Raw genomic sequence first — 20197 nt, 5'->3', positions numbered from 1 at the left:
AAACGAAAAAAATTCAAAATTTTGAAACAAAAAATTACAAAGAAAAAGTTTCAAACAAAAAATTTTGAAACAATAATTTCAAAAAATTTTCAAACAAAAATTTCGAAAACAAAAATGTTTAAACTAAAAATATCAAACGAAAAAATGTCAAACCAAAGTTTCAAACAAAAAATTCAAAAACTTTTTAAATGTTAAAACAAAACTGAATGCATCAAAGATTTTAAGATCATCAACCAATCAGATTGCACGAAAAGTAGTGATCAACAAATCAAATTGCATCAACAATAACTTTGCCGGTGTCAGTTTACATCACCTTGTGACTAAATTTCAGTGTTGTGGCATGTATTCCCTTAAGACTATTAGTCATAAGATTCAATAAGGTTAGCTATCACATTTCTAAAGCTCAAGGTCAAATCAATCACTACAAATAATGTTAGACTATGAGCTATGACTAAAGTTCAAAGTATTGTTTCAAATTTTCACGCCTCATACTAAAATTTTGTTTATCACAATTCCCAAATTTAAAGAATATTTCTCTCGATATACCTAAGTCTTAGAATTAATCATATTATTATATGTTCGATAAGGTCAATAATGTCCATCAATTGTTTACCTGAGTAGAACCAACTGTTTTCTGCAAGTGTGTACTCAAACTTAAGAAGTACCACAACAAAGGAAATGAATCCCTGTACACTACCTCATCAAGGTCAATCACGTGGTACATCGTATTGCTTACGTTTATATTTGGTCCATAGGCTGGAATAATCAAAACCAATGACGCAATTTCATTTGACAATTCTCAAATTATCCTACAAAGCTTCAATGTACCAATGTCCTGGACTCCTAATTCCATCATAGATCAATAACTGATCACGTGATCATACTAATATTTCACAATGATTTACCCAATCAATGAGATACTATCCAATTTTAAGAACACTTCTAATTATTGATATGACCCCTCCCTAAATTTAAGATTGGTACACAAATACACGTGTGTCTTATGAAAAAGTAATAAATCCTCTATTTATTCAATAATAAAGCAATATCAAAAATAGCTCAATAACATTTAAATTTTGAATATTTGGCCATAAGAGGAACACCAACATCTACAATGGGTCCTAGAAAATGTTTCCCGAATTTTGTTATTTGATAATTCCCGAATTTAAAAGAGAACATAAACATATGAAGGTAATAAACCTCTGTATATACCCATGTAATGTGCTAAATAGGGGTCAATAACCTCCGAAATTTGAATTTTGGTAGTTCTTTACCCATGATAGGGAACGAGGTGGACCATCCAAATTTATAGTGATACATATTAAAGTCCTGTACTATGATACCAAATGCTTCTATTAAACAATTTCTAAAACAGAGTGGATGAGCCAAAATACCCCTCCCAAATTTTTAAAGGGTGCATTAATGTATCCATGTCTTATAATAGGAAATTAACCAATATAAACATGGCCATATAACCATATAAGATAATAGGACGTCATCCAAGGGGATAAATTGAGCCAAAACCAAAAACGTGATTGTACTAAAATTTGGCAATTTCATACCCATAAAAGGAAACGAGGTGAACCACCAATATTTATAGTAATTTATATTAAGATCCTATACTATAATACCAAACATATAAAAGGGGGAATTTCCAAAATTAAAGGGGTAGGTCAAAGTACCCCTCCCAAAAATTTAAACGGGTGCACAAATGTACCTATGTCTTATGATAGGAAATGAATCCACATACGTGACCATATAACCATATAAGGTAATAGAACCTCATCCAATGGAATAAATTAAGTAAAAAACGAAACACGTGGTACCACGTATTGCTTACGTTTATATTTTGGCAATTTTGTACCCCTAAAAGGGAACGAGGTTATAGTAATATATATTATTGTCCTATACTATTATACTAAATGTTTCAATTGTGCAATTTCCCAAATTAAAGGGGTGGGCCAAGGTACCCCTGCCAAAATTTTCAAGGGTGCATTAAGATACCCATGTTTTATGAAAGGTAATGAACCCCTGTATACGCCCATATAACCATATAGGATAATAACACCTCATCAAAGGCGATAAATTAGGTCAAAATACCAAACAGGTGGTTGTACTAAAATTTGGCAATTTTGTACCCCTAAAAGGGAACGAGATGGACCACCCAAATTTATAGTGATACATAATAGGGTCCTATACTATTATAGCAAATCTTTCAATTGTGCAATTCCTAAAATTGAAGGGGTGCGCCAAGGTACCCCTCCCAAACTTTTAAGGGTTACACCAATATACCCATGTCTTATGGAAGGTAATAGACTCCTGTATACGCTCATATAAACATTTTAATGTAATAAGACCTCATCCAATGGGATAACTTAGGTCAAAACCAAACACGTGGTACTACGTATTGCTTACGTTTATAGTTTGGCAATTTGGTACCCCTTAAAGGGACCGAGGTGGACCATCCAAATTTATCATAATACATATTAGGGTCCTATACTATAATACTAAATGTTTAAATTGGACAATTTCTAAAATTTAAGGGTGGGCCAAAGTACCCCTTCCAAAATTTTCAAGGTGTGCATTAATATACCCATGTCTTATGAAAGGTAATGGACCACTGTATACGCCCATATAACCATATTTGATAATAACACATCATAAAAGGGGAGAAATTAGGTTAAAAAACCCCGAAATTTGAGTTTTTGGCAATTTTTTTCCATGAAAGGGAACGACATAGACCCCCAATACTAATAGATGTACATACTGTGGTTTTAGGCTACCATACCAAATTTTTAGATTTGGCAATTTCCAAAATTCAAGGGGGTGGTCCTATGTACCCCTGCCAAAATTTAGGGGTGGGCCATGATACCCCTGCCAAAATTTAGAGGGGGTGGTCATATTTACCCCTAGGTCATTGACCCCGTGCTTTGGGGCCCCTCATTGAGGATAATCAAAAGTTAGATATGGTGGGTCCCATACTACTGCATTGCATTCCACTCCTGGTAAGATATTTCCACCATAAAATATATTTTCCAAAATTCTTAAACCCTAGACAGTTTTCCTCAGTGTACAAAGTATTTATTTTTGCTATTGTGTTTTGGAAGGTCAGTGAACTCGAGGAAAAAAGGGACAGATGTTATCCATTAAAAGTAACTACTCCAAAAATAAACGAGACGTTGGTTCCAAAATTATAGAGGGCGAAAGTGAGTTTCACGCCCTAATACTGTCTGCACTAACTACATAATGGCGAGGGAACTTTTATATACGCATACTGATGCGAAGATAGCATTATTTATTACGTTAGAAATGTGCAGCCTTTATTACAATTTATAATAGTTATTCTTTCAAAATGTTCTTATTTTCATATAGTTAACCATTTGCATAAAGTTGAAGCCTTTTGAATGGAGCCGATGGTATCCAACAAAAGCAGGACACCTGAATATTTTGCAAGCAATGATTAGGAACGAGGGAGCTTTCTTCTCAACTAATATTTGCAAAGGTTTATCACAAACATTGGACTCTAACTGCACCGGTGTGTTACTAATCCTGGTGCACTTTTGAGTTATAAAAGGAAAGGACCACAGTACGTTATAAATTGAAAATGGCTGTGGAACTTCATTCGCGATACCTGTAGATCTATAGTGCTATGTTTAAAAGTAGAGACATAATAGTTTATCCCCTACCTATATGCAATAATAATGAATATTGTAATTACCGAATAAAATTTTAAAAAAATCAACTTAGGTAAACGTTCACGAAACTCGTTACTTCCCTATGTCCTGCAGTTATTGTAGTTACGACATCTTCTGGCAGACGATTTATCAATTTTTACGTACAAGACTCCTTGCAAAGTTTAAATGTATCAGAATTGGTTTATCGCACAGGTAAATAAATGATTTAACTATTTCATGAAAATCGTGAGTAGTATTGCCCACGAGATGAAAATATTTTTTTTTTCGTCCCATTTTCATAAATTTTGTGGAAGTTTCTCTCATGTCGATCCTCGGAAACCATTTCTAGTCCCATTTAGATAAATTCAGTTACAAAAGTTGTAACCTGATGTTTTGCTTAATTTCACAGAAAAGATCTAGTGAGTAGTAATTTCATCGAAAAGTGTGACTTAAAATCATAATCTTTGTTGAAGTATATTATGTAATGACAACATATCTTTAATCTAGAATCTAGTTGCTAGTAATTTTTATTGAAAAGTGTGATTTAAAATAATAATTCTTGTTGAAGTATGTTAGGTAATGAATTACATATGTATAAACACTGGTAAATGCTCTTCTCGATGTTCGTGAGTAACACTAACCATTAATATTCCACAATTATTGGTAGACATGAAAGTAAACTTTGTTGAAATTCAAGTGGTATGAAAATCTTTTTATCTGTCCTAAAAAGAACGATGGATTTATCCCAGTTCATGAGAATCAGTACACAATTTAATAATTAACCACAAAGAAATTAGTTACTACTGAGTTTTTTTAACACTTAAAGTTTTATCCTATTAGTCACTTATGTCAAATATAATTATTATAATAGATAACCGAAAAGTAAAGTATTATTCTAATGAAAATATTAGTGGACATTTCATTGACGAAATTGTTCAACTTACATTTTTAGCAAATATGTAGTGCATTATACACTACTACTTTATTAATTGGTATTTTTAATAATATATGCGGTACATACTATAGCGTTCATATACTGTTCGTGTATGTGTATACTGAATATGTTTATGATGTATCAAAGTTTGTATTGGAGGAATTACAAGGGGACTATTAGAGGGGGGAACACTATCTTGGGGGAAGCGATAACCGTGGCAAATATCTTAAATTTAGACAGTTATTTTTCAATGAGATAAAGGTCATCTTACACTTATTAAGGCTAGAAAATAGGAAACATTTATAAAGTTCAACTACTGTAATCAAGTTCTTTAGTTAATTTCTACATGTCTACGTTTTTCACCAGATCACACTTACAATCTCCATTGACATATTTCAAACTGCGCAATATATCTTTAAATGATGCGTGTTTTTTAAATATCATTATACGCTGAATTGAGTTGCACAAAGCTCACAATATCTGGAAAATGTTTCTCTCTCTCTCTGGATCAATACTACATCTGTCCCATTTAGTTTATGAAATCACTCCTGAAATTTAACAGATCATATAATTGTTATTAAGATAGAACATTTTTCTTTATTCAGGTGTATATAAATTTATCTTGCAATTAAGAAGAAAACACTCTATTCGTAAATATGACTTATGAAAATTGTGCACACGATTTTGATAATTAATTAGTATGAAAATGATGCTAAATAATGGAGCAAGTGCATTCCCATTTTAGCCCTTATAGCGACAAATATCGTAATTCACGGTTCAAATCTTCCTCAATTGTCACAAGTACAAGCGAAACTGCTATGGCTGTAAAATTAATAGTAACTTACTTATGTGAAGTGGTAACCAATTTGAATCAGTTAATTTAAAAACAAGAGTGTGATGTTAAAATGAGATTTGATAATACAAGAACAATCAACATTCAAGACACCTTTTTTACCTAACTGAGTCGATACAATAACAATTTCTACTTGTTATGTCAGTATAATTAACTTTTTCAACAGTTACCAAATCTAACTGACAGAGATAGTATGGGCTGTAGGCGGGTTTCTCACATGGCGAAACGGGACAAGACAGAGCCTTTCTACTAGAAACGAAAATACTTCCCACAGGAGACACCTCTTTTTCGACTTCTCAAGACAAGACACTTTTATTTTTGTATCGGCCAATCTTGTCTCAAGTATTGCACAGATAATTATATTAAAATAGAATGTTATTGATAGTTTTAACTGAAACTTTAGTATCCAACCATTTATATTTGTTTATTCCATAAGCTTTCAGAAAATACGAAGATATAGCAAACTGGTATTGTGCCTTGTCATTCGCCATAACCAATTATGCGAAATAAATATGTTTAATTAATTTTGTTTTGCCTTACAGGTACACTATGTCAATGTACTTTTCATTGATTACCCGGTTGGAACTGGTTTCAGCTATGTGACCTCCTCTACGCTACTGTCAACAACCGATGAAGAAGTTGTCGATGACCTGATGGTTTTCATACAAAAATTTATGGAGCAACATTGTGGGTTTGTGTCTTCCGCAGTCTATATATATGGCCGAGGCTATGCTGGAAAAATAACAGCTTTGCTTGCTCTTCAATTATATGAGGTAATTACTGGCATTAACTCTTATACAAATTTTAATTTGGAAAGTTTTCCACTTTCAATTTGAAAGTACAAATGAAATGAAATCTTTGAGTTTTACGTCTCACATTATGCCAGTTAGGCTAAACGATACGGCGATGTTGAGAAATGAATGAAATGGTTTCATGAAGAATTTGGGGAAACGGGAGAACCCGAGAAAACATATGAGCCCGATGTTTGTCCACTACAAAGTCCATCAATTTTGTATAATAACACTATTACTACAAGTAATAATAATAATAATAATAATAATAATAATAATAATAATAATAATAATAATAATAGTAATAATAATAATAATAATAACGACTGGAGTAGTAATTAAACTACTAACTGATTGTATCAGAATTGCTTGAAAGAAATTGGTTGTTCATTCTGGATACTGCTTTACACTTCGCAAAGAAATCTTATATTGAATTGCTTTATCCAGTAGTTTATAAATGCTGATAACTTAAATAATTAGTACTTTCCTAACCAGATTATGTACTTGTTTATTAACATTGAAACAAGACGTAACAGTTTCAATATCTTAACATTATCTTTATCAGACTATAACTGAAGGAATTAACGTTGGAAGAAAATAATATTAAGTTTTTTTTTCATTTTTACGACTTATTTCAGACACGTAGCCAAAGGGGTCCGGTGGTCCGGACTTCCCCTTTGAAATCAGAAATGAAAAAAAATAAGGAAGGATAAAACGAAATGAAATGAGAAAAAGAAGAATCTTTTTAAATTTAAAAATTAAAAAAAAATAAGTACAGAAAGCTTTTGGTTACTCTTTCTTATTGCCGAGGAGATTTGTATTACTTGCAATACATGGTGGCGAGGTGGGTGGGATATCCTGGAAAAGTCAGGGAGTTTGACATTTTGGAAGTAACGCAATTCTTAGAATTTCCGCTACTAGTCAGGGAGATTTCAAGCTTCTTAAACCATAATGTCGGTTGTCTATCAGCGGGCACATTTTTAATCATAATTTTTCATCATCACATCCTTGCAGTATCAAACATCTTATTTCAAAAACAATTTTCTACTACTCCTTTAACCTGTCATTTGCAACAGGCAGTAGTTTAATGATCATACATATATATATATATATATATATATATATATATATATATATATATATATATATATATATATGTGTGTGTGTGTGTGAAAAGTAGCCACGTCTACACCCCGTTACCAAATCCTGGCTAAACGAAACAGTATATGATCCAGTAAAATAGTTTAGAATGATCGAGCTCCTGGTGTGATGACCACAGTATTTCATGTCACGAACACCCCCTCACGAAATCCTGGCTACGTGCCTGTTAATTTAAATTTAATAAATAAGTATAAATCCTGCTCACACTGAAGGTGGATGAAGTTAAATGCTAATAACCTAGGCATAGTGAAAATTAGATAGGACCTTTTTCACAAAGAAGAGAATGGTTTTAATACATCCGCGAGACTCCAAGGTTAGTTTTCCTCAGAAAGCGACGAAAAATAAGTTTCCTCGAAGTTGAAGCCAAGAAAAATTACAGTTTCATGTCAGAAATAAAAAAAAATCCATGTCGTGTTCATCTTTATTCAGAATTAAGCTTTCCGATATGAATTTCCCTAGATGATTTCTTGCTATTCTCGAAACTTACTTAAATTGTTCTCTCTATTGGATATCAAGGCACAAGTGTAAGAAATCTATAAATTCGGAAGGAAACTTGAAAAAGTAATACAAAATTTTTTCTCTTTCGATTCTCTTCTCAAGTTTGGAGCAAAATGTCTCCAAGTTCCTATAGTGTAGATATAATGAAATATATGTGTAAAGCTTGAACTTCTTGGATGCGACTGTTCTTATACGTGATGAAGAGCGAGAAGATTTTCACGATTCTTTCCACTCTGTTGGTCTTTAAACTTCACAATACTCCACCTAACCACACCTTATGAGTCAAGAATAATGTTTGAAGATAGTTTCAATTGATTCCACAGTACCATTTAGACGATCCGGCGAGTCGCAGGATCCTGTTTATACCTTTATCCTTTAGGAACTATATTTCACTAAAGTACGCCTTAATTCTACCCTAGAATTTACAGTGAGTATAGGTGCCAAACTTGAAGTTTGCACAACTAATAGCTCCAGAGATAAGTAGTAAAAAAAATACCGATTCTCCCCACTGAGCTCACACCAATTTCGTCAGTTCCATCTGATGCAGAGAACGAATTTCCCAGTGCCGCCTGATACGTTATGTCAGACAACTCAGGTACCAGTCGAGAAATTGAGTCCTCTGTTATAGTCGTGAATTCGTTCCCCTTTACGATTCCTTTTTAGGGGTGTACGTCCCTTTTACGACCCATTTTTTCAACCCCTATGTAAGATGTCACACGCATCGCCCAGGTATGGAGATTCGAACATCCTCCGTAGAACTCTTTCCCTTTTATGACTACTTTTTGGGGTGTTTTAATTATCTTTAATGGCCACTATTTTTAACCCATATTTTAACATAACAGAAATTACATAAGGCTATGTAACATAGCAGAGCTAATAAAAGAGTGTGGCATATTTCTCCACCACTATTTTAACGTAGCAGAAATTACATAAGACTACAAACACATAGCAGAGCTAATAGAAGAGTATGGCATATCTTCACCTAATATTTTAATATAGCAAAAATTACATAAGACTACGTAACATAGCAGAAAGGCTACTAACGTAGTGGAGGTGTATTCGCTTTCTTTTTCCACCCCTATTTTAACATAGCAAAGGTGTGACGAGGTATAGTAAGCTTTTAGGTGTATGCCTTTTATCAACCTTATGTAACATAGCAGAGAATATTCTTTCATGGGTGTGCTCTTTCTCTTTTATGACCACTTTTTAAAGCTGTAATCGTTCTGTTTTGCGACTACTTTCAAACCTCCATTTTAACGTAGTAGATTTAATAAAAGAATAAGGTTTATTTTTATGGTGACAAATACCACGAACGCACTCCTATGTAACATAGCAGGAACTACTAACATAACAGAGTATAATAGGGTGTACTCCTTCCATTTTATGTACACTTTTTCATCCCCTATGTAACATAGGCTACATAGCATTAGACCATGAACACATTTTCCAACATTATTTAACATAGCAAAGATTTGACCAAGTATAGTAAACTGTTTTATGACAAATTTTAGGGGAGTACTCCTTTCGTTTTATGACAACCTTTTCGGAACCCCTACTTTAACGTAGGAGAAATTGTATAAGACAATGAATACATAATCCAATCAGAAATTGCACAGAGTTGCGAACATCTTTTTTCGCAACCCCTATGTATAAAAGAGTATGGCCTATTTTAACCAATATTTAACATAGTACAGATTACAACACCTATTTAATACAGCAGAGAATACATAAGACTATAAACCAGTATCAGGGGTGTATTCGTTCTCTTTTATGAGCACCTATTCAACCCCTATTTTAACATAGCAGGAATTACTTAATACAAAGAACACAATTCAGTCAGACATTACACAGATACTACGAACATAGCAGAGCCAATTAAATACTATGAACACATTTTCCAACCCCTATGTAATATACCAGAAATTACATAGGACTACGAACACAATGCAGACATAATAAAAGAGTTTGACTTAGTTTTCCACCCATTTTTTAACATAGCAAAAATTACAGAGGACTATGAGCACATACACTACGAACGCACTCCTATGTAGCATATCGAAGTCTGCTAACATAACAGAGAATAATGCGGGTGTTCTCGTTTCCGTATATGAGCACATTTTTAAAACCCTATTTTAACAGAGCAGAAATTACTTACGACAATGAACATAATTTCAAACCGTATTTAACATACCAGAAATTACATAAATCTACGAGCACGTAGCAGAGCTAATAAAAGATTGTGGTCTATTTTTAACCCCTATTTAAGTAAGCAGAGAATATGAACCAATAGCAGGAGTGTATTCGTTCCCTTTTATCAACCCCAATGTAACATAGCAGAAATTACACAAGCATTCATCTAGTACTGCATGTCTCAAAAACACACATCATCGAGGTCAAAAATTAAAAAGATGTAAACCCAAATAAATCCTAAACGGAGCAACGTATTGACGATCTGTTTCCACATTTAGAAATAGGTCGTCCATTCTAAATGTTCCAAAAATGCTGACCATGAAGGTGAAAGGTAAAATATTTACACTCAAATAAGTCGTAGACGTAGCAACGTATTTAAGTGGTGCTTCCACATTTAGTAACTGATCTTCAAATACTACATATCGCAAAAGAACAGACTATCGACGTCGAAGGTCAGATATGTAAATCCGAATAACTCGTAAACGGAGAAACGTATTGAGTTTGTGTTTCCACATTTAGTAATAGGTCACCAATTACTATATTTCTCAAAATAATGACCATGAAGGACAAAGGTCGAATATTTAAACCCGAAACACTCGGAAACGGAGTAACGAATGAGGTGGTGTTTCCACATTTAGTAATAGGTTATCAACTTTTGCCTATATCAAAGCTACTGACGATCGAAGTCTGAATTCAAATAATTAACATTTAATAACTTGTAAACAGAACGAGGATTTAAATTTGTGTGACCTATTCAGTTTTGTACCAAGCAGAGAGAAGCGAAGAAGGTCCTACTTAAGCTAGCTTAGAACTTCTGTAGTTTTGGTAGTATTCCAATAAACGAAAGAATAAATTTGGGTGTTCTACTTCCTATACCAACCAGAAACAAAGCGAAGAATATCCATTTTAACTTGCTCAGTATTATATACTATCTTGTACTATTTAGATAAACAAAAGAATAATTATATCTAACCAGAAAAAGCGAAAAAGGACCATTTTCCTACCTCAACTAAACGAAAAAAGAAATTTCAGTGGCTAATTTACTTTTGTGCCAAAGACAAAAAAGCAAAGAAGGGCCATTTTATCTGGCTTAGAATTGTATTCCTTTTGCACTATATAAACAAACGAAAGGATAAAATTGTACAAACCAGAAAAAGCGAAAATGACCATCCTAAGTACCTCAGAATTTATGTTATTTTTGTACTTCTACAATAAACGAAAGATTAAATTTGGGTGTACTATTTTTATACTATTTTGTAGACATTACATAAACAAATTAAGAAATTTGTGCTGACCAGAGAAACCGAAAGAGGTTTTTTTAACTAGCTGAGAATTTACGTATCATTTTGGGCTATTTAAAGAAATGAATAAATAAATTCGGATGCATTAATTTCGTTTGTAACAACCAGAGAAAAAGGCAAGGAAGGACCATATTTACTTTCTTTGAATTTTATACCTTTTGTAATATTTAAACAAACGAAAGGATAAATTTATACCAAGCAGAAAGAATGAAGAACGAATAAATTTGAGTGTGCTATTTGCTTTTGTATCAAGCAGAAAAAAGTGAAGAATTAATAAATTTCGCTAGTTTCTTTACTTTTGTATTAACGAGAACAAAACGAAGAAAGTCCGCTTTAAGTAGCTCAGAATTTATGTACCTGTTGTACTACTGAAATAAACAGAAGACAAAATTTGTACTCATCAGAAAAAGTGAAGAAGAAATATTTTAATTAGGTCAGTATTTTATACCTTTTTCTACATTGTAGACAAGCGAAACAATAAATTTGTACTAACCACAAAAGGTGAAGAAGGGTCATTTTGAGTAACTCAGAAATTTATACCCTTTTTGTGCTATTCAAATAAACAAATAAATAAATTTAAATAGTTTATTTTATTTTTGTATCAATCATAAGAAAGGCAAAGAAGGACAATTTTTGACTGGCTTAGAATTGTATACCTTTTTGAATACTTAAACAAACGGAGGAATAAATTTGGACTTACTAGAAAAAAACGAGGGACCGTTTATCTAGCTGAGTATTATATAACATTTTGTGCCACACAAATAAAGAAAAGAATAAATTTGTACTAACAAGAAAACGAAAAAAACGTTTTAACTAGCTAAGAATTTTTGTACCTTTTGTACCACTCCAGTAAACGAAAGAATAGATTTAGGTTTTCTACGTTTTATACCCACGAGAAAAAAATGAACGTCCACATTTAATAGCTGAGTATTTTTCACCACTTTGTACTATTTAAATGAACATAAATAAGTTTTATACTAACTAGAAAAGCGAAAAGGACTATTTTAACTCTCTCAGAATTTTATATCATTTTGTTCTACTCAAATAAACATAGGAATAAATTTGTGTGACCTATTGAGTTTTGTAGCAACCAAAAAAAAGAATTAGCATTTTGAACTAATCAAATAAGCAAAAAATAAATTTGTGTGGTCCATATAGCTTTGTACCAACAACGAAAAAAACGAAGAAGGGAAATTTAAACTAGCTGAATATTTTATACCATTTTGTAGTTCTCACATGAACGAAGGACTAAATTTGAGTGACCTATTCAATTTTTTGCCAACATGAAATGCAATTTTAACTAACTCAGCATTTTATATACATTGTAGTATTCAAATACACAAAGTAAGAAGTTTGTACTAATCAGAAAAAGCGAAGAAGGACAAGTTTAATTAACTCTGAATTTTATATAATTTTGTAGTACTCAAGTAAACGAAGGAAAGATTTGTGTGGCCTACTCAGTTTCCACCAAGCAGAAAAATCATTCTTTGCATTTTGTGCTACTCAGATAAAAGAAATAATAAATTTGGGTGGTGTACTTTATTTTTGTACCAATCAGAAGAAATGCAAAGAATGTCCATTTTAACTAGCTCAGGATTTTGTATCCTTTTGGAGTATTCAAATAAACGAAGGGATAAATTAGAGGGGAATAATTAATTTTTTACCACCGGGAAAAAGCAAAGATATACCATTTTAACTAAGAATTTTATACCATTTTCGGCTATTCAAATAAATCAAGGAATAAATTGGAGTTAACTGTTTAATTTTTTTAACAACAAGAAAAAAGACACTTTTAACTAACATCATTTTATACCTTTCTTGGGGATTCAAATAAACGAAGGAATAGATTTGAGTGACCTGTATAGTTGTGGTACTAGATTTTGTACTGTTTTTTTATATTTTTCTGTTACCGAGAGGAAGGGCCGTTTTAAAGTTTCGCAGCCAATTTTTGTGATCAAGTTTGTAATACAACATTTTATAGTATTTTTTTACAAGGAGAGCTATATTATGATGTTTGTGCACTTCGTGTATACCATTCGAATCATTTGTGCGAAAAGAAAAAATATTCCGTTTACATAAACAACACTTATTGTGCTATTTCGTGTATGATAAAGCTCTTGGATCATAGACCAAAATGCTAAGCACGCTGCAGTGCTAAATAAATTTTAATTCCTCTCCCGTCATGTAAGTATTGCACAATTTAAGCAGGTTTTGCCTAATGAAATTACACTGAAGCAAAAAAGTAAAAAGGTAATGGTAATAACCCTTTCCCTTCCATACTAGAAAGTGGAAAGGAAAAAACTATGTTATATGAAAAACGAATTTGCGCTCAATATAATGTACCTTAAGACCCTGAATATACTAAAAAGCATGTTAGGTAAAGCATTCGTATCGTTTTTTTTTTATTTTATTTAAATTGTAATAATATTGAGAAGCCTAAAGATCAGCAGGAAAATTTCTTCTTCGTAACTGCATCTCAACGATGATCCAATCGGAATGCTCAGTAAATTCATCTTTTTTTTCTATTATCGTTATAGTTCGTGTCCTTCATTACTTTCCTTTAGTACGTCTTCATCGCTTAGTAGCGCTAATTGCTATGGAGTCTGTTCTACACAATGGAGTCTTCTACAATTAAGTTAAAATTGAATTATAAGGCTACTCACTTTTAATTGAATGTTTTTCGTCTGTAAGCAATGGCATGTCTGGCTAGTTAAATCTCACGTTCAAATATTTGGTTAGTGACCCTGAAAATTTGAAATTTAGCGTCCCTGTTAGTATTTTGTTAATCTGTAACTAAACGTAAGACTTAATGAACTAAACGCACGTTCATTAACCATATAACAATGGGCCTTACGTAGTGACGAAAGAGGCAATTAAAATTTATTTAGTAATGTAACATGTTTAGTATTTTGATCTATGAGCCTAGAGGATTACCACACAGGAAGTATCACAGCAATGTGTTGTTTATGTAAAGGGAATACTTGTTTCTGTTGGTACAAAAGATCCGAATGGAATACAAAAAGCGCACAAAGATAGTAATGTCGCTCTCCTTGTACAAAAATACTGCAAAATGTTAAATTACAAATTTACATCACAAAAATTAGACTGCAAAATTTGTAAAATGTCATTTTCTCTAGGTGACAAAAATATACTAAACAGTACAAAATCTAGTACCACAACTACACAGGTCACTCAAATCTATTCCTTCGTTTATTTGTATCTCCAAGAAAAGTATATAATGCTGTTAGTTAAAAGTCTTTTTTCTGGTTGTTACAAAATTAAATAGTTAACTCAAGTTTATTCCTTGGTTTATTTGAATAGCCGAAAATGATATAAAATTCTTAGTTAAAATGGTATAACTTTGCTTTTTCCCGGTGTTAAAAAATTAAATATTCCCCTCTAATTTATTCCTTTGTTTATTTGAATACCCCAAAATGGTACAAAATGCTGAACTAGTTAAAATGGACATTCTTTGCTTTTCTTCTGATTGGTACAAAAATAAAATAGACTACCCAAATTTATTATTTCTTTTATTTGAGTAGTACAAAATGGTACTTCTTTGCTCTTTCTACTTGCTGCTAAACAATAGGTAGCACAAATTTATTAGTTCGTTTATTTGAGTACTACAAAGTGATATAAAATTCTGATTTAGTTTAACTAATCCTTCGCTTTTTCTTCTTGCTACAAACTTATTCCTTCGTGTAATTCAATAACACAAAAACGTATAAAATGCTGAGTTAGTTAAAATGGCATTTCCCGTTGGTACAAAATTGAATAGGTTACTCAGATTTAGTCATTCGTTTATATGAGTACTAAAAGGTGGTATAAAATAATCAACTACCTAAAATGGTCTTTCTTCGTTATTCTCCTGGTTGGCAGAAAACATCTAAATTTATTCTTGCGTTTATTGGAGTGGTATAAAAGGTACAACAATTCTGAGCTACTTAAAATGGATTTTTTTCGCTTTGTTCTTCTTAATACAAAAGTAAAGAAACCAACGAAATGTATTGATTCTTCACTTTTTTCTGCTTGGTACAAAGGGAAGTAGGACACTCAAATTTATTCGTTCTTTACTTTCTTTCTAGTTCGTATAAATTTATCCCCTCGTTTGTTATGATGATACAAAAGTATAAAATTTTGAGCCAGTCAAAAATGGTCCTTCATTGCTTTTTTCCGGTTGTTTCAAAAGGAAATAGGACACCTGAATTTATGTATTTATTTCTTTAAATAGCAAAAAATGGTACATAAATTCTCAGCTAGTTAAAATTGTCCTTTCACGGTTACTCTGATCAGTAAAAGTTTATTCCTATGATTATTGAAATAGTGCAACATGGTATAATAGAACACCTTGAATGTTTTGTTTCGTTTACTGGAGTAGTAGAATAGGTACATAAATTCTGAGCTAATTGCAAAGGTCTATTTTCGCTTTCTCTCGTTGGTGCAAATGTATCCCATCGTATTTTTAAATAGTACAGAAGGAATAGAATTCTAAGCCAGTTAAAAATGGTCCTTCTTCGCTTTTTTTCTCGTTGGCACAAAGGTAAGTAAGTCATTCAAATTTATTCTTTCGTTTCTTTCAGCTAGTAAAAATGGTTCTATTTATTTTTTTCTGATTAGTACAAATATATTATATTGTTTATCTAAATGGTACAAAATGGTATAAAGGACGAAGCAATTTAAATGGATCTTCTTCGCTTTGTTTCTGGTTGGTAATAAAGTATAATACCTAAATTAAATATTTCGTTTATTGGAATAGTACAAAAGATACAGAAATTCTTAGCTAATTAAAATGGACATTCTTCGCTATTTTCTCCTTGGCAGAAAACTTAATATGCCACACAAATTAATCCATCACTCTGTTAACAAGTTATGAAAGGTTAAATATTTGACCTCTGACCTCGATGGTCAGTACTTTTGCGACATGTAGTAATTGATGTACTGTTACCAAATGTGGAAACAGCACAATAAATTGCTCCGTTTAAGAGTCATTCGAATTTAATTATTTGACCTTTGACCTCCATTATAAGCACTATTGGGACATGTAGTACCTGATGACATATTACCAAATATGGAAACATCATTTCAATACGTTGCTCCGTTTGCGAGTTATTCGCGTTTAAATATTTGAGCTTCGACCTTGATATTGAGTACTTTTGGGACATGCAGTACTAGATGAATGCTTGTGTAATTGCTGCTATGTTACATATGGATTGATAAAAGGGAACAAATACACTCCTACTATCGGTTCATATTCTCTGCTTAGTTAAGTAGGGGTTAAGAAAATTGGCCATACTCTTTTATTAGCTCTGCTACGTTCTCCTAGTCTTATGTAATCTCTGCTACGTTCTCCTAGTCTTATGTAATCTCTGCTGTGTTAGAATAGAGGTTGAAAATATGTTCATTGTTTTAAGTAATTTCACCTATGTTAAAATATGGGGTTGAAAAAAGTGCTCATATAAGGGAACGAGTACACCCTCATTGTTCTCTTTTATGTTAGTAGTCTTCGCTGTGTTACATAAGAGTACGTTCGTAGTGTATGTGCACATAGTTTTCCGTAATTTTTGCTATGTTAAAATAGAGATGCAAAAATAAGTCAAACTCTTTTATTATATTTGCTACGTGTTTGTAGACTTATGTAATTTCTGGAATGTTACATAGGGGTTGATAAATGTGGTCATAGTATTTAATTGGCTCTGCTATGTTCGTAGTCTTTGTGTAATATCTGATTGGATTGTGTTATTTGTATTAAGTAATTCCTGGTATGTTAAAATAGGGGTTGAAAAAAGTGGTCATAAAAGAGATCGAATACACCCCTGGTACTGGTTCATAGTCTTATGTATTCTCTGCTGTATTAAATAGGTGTTGTAATCTGTACTATGTTAAATAGTAGTTAAAAAATAGCCATACACTTTTATACATAGCGGGTTGCGAAAATAGGTGTTCGTAGTATCTGTTTAATTTCTGATTGGATTATGTGTTCATTGTCTTGTGTAATTTCTCCTACGTTAAAGTAGAGTTCCAAAAAGTTATCATAAAAGAGAACGAGTACAGCCCTAAAGTGTGTCATAAGATAAGTTTACTATACCTGGTCAAATCTCTGCTATGTTAAATAAGGGTTGGAAAATGTGTTCATGGTCTAATGCTATGTAGCCTATGTTACATAGATGTTAAAAAAGTGCTCATAAAAGGGAACGAGAACACCCCTACTATTCTCTATTATGTTGGTAGTCTTTTCTGTTACATGGTTATGCGTTCGTAGTATCTGTGATCATAGTGTTGTGCAATTTCTGCTATGTTAAAAGAGGGGTGGAAAAATAAACTATAGTCTTTTATTAACTCTGGTACGTTAAAATAGGGGTTAAAAAGTAGTCTTAAAATAGAAAGATTACACCTCTAAAAAGTGATCATAAAGGAGTATGAGTACACGCGTAAAAGAATATTCTCTGCTATGTTACATAAGTTTGGTAAAAGGCACACCCCTAAAAGCTTAATATACCTCGTCAAACTTCTGCTATGTTAAAATAGGAGTGGAAAAATATGCCATACTCATTTACTAGCTCTGCTATGTTACATAGTCTTGTGTAATTTCTGCTACGTTAAAATATTGGTTGAAAAAAGTTGTCATAAAAGAAAACGAATACACCCCCAAAGTAGTCATAAAAAGGAACGAGTTCTACGGGGGATGTTTGATTCTCCATACCTGGGCGATGCGTGTGACATCTTACATCGAGTTGAAAAAAAGGATCGTAAAAGGGAACGAGTTTACACGTAAAAAGGAGTCGTAAAGGGAACGAATATACCCATATAACAGAAGAGACAATTTCTCGACTCGTATCTGAGTCGTCTAACATCACGTATCGGGCAGTACTGGGAAATTCGTTCTCTGCATCACTTGGGACTGACGAAATGGGTGTGAGCTCAGTTGGTTTTCCTACTGTTGTGATAGGTAACTGAAAATAATCTTTTTATTCTTTTCAGAGTCAATTTTCGCATAAATGCGTCTGAAACACTTTCCAGGACTACGTTGAACATTAGTGTAAACTTTTAATATCTTGCACCTATTGCTTTTTCATTTCTGGTAATGGGCAAATCAGTGGGAGTACTGTTTTTAAATTGTAAATTAATTATATAGATAGATAGATATATTCTCATTCTTACTTTTCTGTGTGGTTTTCTTTCTTTTTCATTTTCATTTATTAATCTTCTAACATAATTATTGCAGTTATATCAATCATGCGAAGTCTCGTCGGAATTGCAACGGAAGTTGATTTTGGTTTATACATGCTTGTAGTGTGTATAGAATAGAAAAAATATTGGATATTTCAAATTTTCCAACAAAAGTTCATACTATTCTAATTTACTATACTACTCTGATAGCAAGCAGATGAGAAACCTGGGAATGCATGACGGTGTTATGCATCAATTTACCAAGCGCCATTTTGCGATTTGTCGGATTTTTACCTTAGTGAGTTGGAAACAATGTAAATAATTCAAAAGAAATAGTTTGAGGTCTTACTATTTGTTTAATCGTTCAGGAAAGGCTATTCGACAAGGGCCAAGTACTGGATCATAATGGGAACAGTTCTTTATTTCCTTCAATATCTAAGCATGTTTTTTTGGCGCTTGGTCAATTGATGCATAACACCGGCTTGTACTCAAATCCTTAAGAATGATGATCTTTGAAGAAAACGCATTCTGAAAGTATTACTAATTATGGAAGATTTCACATGACACTAGAAAATATAGCAGTTCTGCTTCCTCTCTTTCTCCTCAACAAGTAAACAAAGAAGTGCTATAAAGAGATTCGTGGAAAACATGTACCAATGATCAGTGGTGTACTCATAATTTACTCAATGAAGAAGCTAAAGCTTACAAGTATATATCGTATCAACATTTTTGGATACAAATCGGCCTAATAATAATAAAGACCTTTGAAAACGTTTGGAAGTTTTAGAATATACACAAATTATTAATGGATTATTAACATACACTTTTTATTGTTTTAGGCAATCCACCATAATAAGATCAAAATGAACCTGGTGGGTATTGCTTTGGTTGGAACATCGCTATCAAGTGTTGACAGTATACTAAATTATCCATCAAAGGCCTTGTATTTAGTAAGTTTATATTATTCTAATTAGAAAGCTAGAACATAACGGAATAGCAATAATTAAATAGCATAGATCACTTCCTAGTACATTGATAGCCATATTTGTGGTTTATACGTACACATATGGTTATGCAAGTAATGAAATCACTTCAATTTTCCAATGCTTAAGAAGTACTATGTAGAAACACTTAAAATGTGTGTGCAGCATCTAACCTTTGCTAACGATGTTTAAGGTGATCATCAGAAGAGGTACAGCAGAAACGAATGTTAAAGCGGCTACAGTGTGGTAATGCAAAAAGAAGCGTTTCTGAGTTTCGAAGAGCCCAAAGTCTAGATCGTGTCAGGAGAAACAACATCCAAAGTGCTGACGGCCATGAGAACTCATGGCAAAACAACATCGGTGAAAAGTAAGAATAGAGGGAAGGCAGGATTCAGTTAGAGGGATCTTCATGATTTGAAGAGGAATTTTGCCAAGGACCGTAGAGCGAATGCAACAAAAGTGACTACTGAATTCTATCAGAATGTCCAACAGCTCCTACGATAAATCATAGTCCGATACAGGTATTTTCCCTGAACATTTTAGACCGGGTAGCAATTTTTACACCCTTTATCACTTCCAGCAACGTATTAATGCAAAGAAACTGATGCCAAAAATATAGACGGTTAACAGACAATGTTTGGAATT

The sequence above is a fragment of the Thermobia domestica genome, chromosome 3 (genome assembly GCF_964235325.1).
Source record: "Thermobia domestica chromosome 3, izTheDome1.hap1.1, whole genome shotgun sequence".
Classification (NCBI taxonomy): Eukaryota; Metazoa; Arthropoda; class Insecta; order Zygentoma; family Lepismatidae; genus Thermobia; species Thermobia domestica.
Note: the sequence above shows the minus strand (reverse complement) of the source record.